This window comes from Charadrius vociferus, unplaced genomic scaffold (genome assembly GCF_000708025.1).
Source record: "Charadrius vociferus isolate BGI_N301 unplaced genomic scaffold, ASM70802v2 scaffold1096, whole genome shotgun sequence".
Classification (NCBI taxonomy): Eukaryota; Metazoa; Chordata; class Aves; order Charadriiformes; family Charadriidae; genus Charadrius; species Charadrius vociferus.
Genome location: NW_009649045.1, coordinates 18,747 through 20,314, shown reverse-complemented (window position 1 = coordinate 20,314; position 1,568 = coordinate 18,747).

The window sequence follows — 1,568 nt, the reverse complement described above, 5'->3', positions numbered from 1 at the left end:
TGCTGGGAGGGCTGGAGCCCCTCTGCTGGGAGGACAGGCTGGGGGAGTTGGGGGGGAAACCTGGGAAAGAGGAGGCTGAGGGGAGACCTTCTGCTCTCTACAGCTCCCTGAGAGGAGGGGGCAGCGAGGGGGGGTCGGTCTCTTCTCCCAAGGAACAGGCGATGGGACAAGACGAAACAGCCTCAGGTTGCACCAGGGGAGGTTTAGGATGCAGAACAGGGAAAATTCCTTCACCGAGGGGGTTGTCAAGCAGTGGAAGAGGCTGCCCAGGGCAGTGGTGGAGTTGCCATCCCTGGAGGGATTTACCAGAGGGGCAGACGTGGTGCTGAGGGACATGGGTTAGTGGTGGGTTTGGCAGTGTCAGGTTGATGGTTGGACTCGGTGATCTTAACGGTCCCTTCCAACCCAGACGATTCCCTGATTCTATGATTCCCATCGCCTGGCCCGAGCTCCAGCAGCTCCAGCCCCAGGTCCCCGCAGTGTGGTTGTGTCACTGGCTGTGACACGGGACAGGGCACCGACTGCCCTGGAAAGTGCGGGTCAGTTAATATTTCTGCAGGAACCAAACAAATCCCACTGGAGCCAAACCCGGGTTCCTCAATCGCCTGCTCCCGATGCCGTGTTTGCAGCACTGTGTTGGGAGAAACAAAAAGCAATAAAATATCAATAAGCAGCAGTGCTGCCGGCAGCCGGAGGGAGTGGCAGAGCGGTGGTGCCCCCACCAGCCCGCACAGTGCCGACTTTTCTGCTTCCCACTCTGGGGATTTCCCTGCTTTCAAAGTTTTGCAGAGAAACAACATCCCTTTATAGCCCTGGACTGAGGTCCAGAGGCCACAGCTAGCTCCGAGCTCTGGCTGTGACAAACCCCCGCCATGGGTCTCGCTCCCCATGTGCTAAGCGGAGCCGTCGCAGCAGCCGGCCGCAGGGGTGCAGCTCCCGGTGCAGCCACCTCCTCCTGACTGCTGAGGCCTGGGCACTTTGTTACATGCAGTAAGGCAGGAGTCAGCAGAGAGAGGACACGAGCTCCGACAGCCGGCAGAGCCGTGCAGCATCTCCACAGGAAGACAAGCAGTTACTCTGGTCAGGTCTTTCTCATTTATCTGCCGTCCCACTCTCTGTGCCTTGGTTTCCCCTCCATGAGGTGACAACAGGGACAAACCCTGCTCATGTGAGACCCTGGGAGATCATCGAATAATAGAATGGTATGTGTTGGAAGGGACCTTCAAGCTCATATCATTCCACCCACCCTGCCCTGGGCAGGGACACCTCCCCCCAGCCCAGGTTGCTCCAAGCCCCGTCCAACCTGGCCTTGAACACCTCCAGGGATGGGGCAGCCACAGCTTCTCGGGGCAACCTGCCCCAGGGGATCACCACCCTCACAGGAGAGAAGTTCCTCCTCATATCTCATCTAAATCTCCCCTCTTCCAGTGTAAAACCATTCCCCTTCGTACCATCACTCCCCTCGCTGATCCAGAGTCCCTCCCCAGCTCTCCTGGAGCCCCTTTAGGCACTGGAAGGGGCTCTCAGGTCTCCCCTTTTTCGCCTTCTCTTCTCCAGGTTGAACCCCC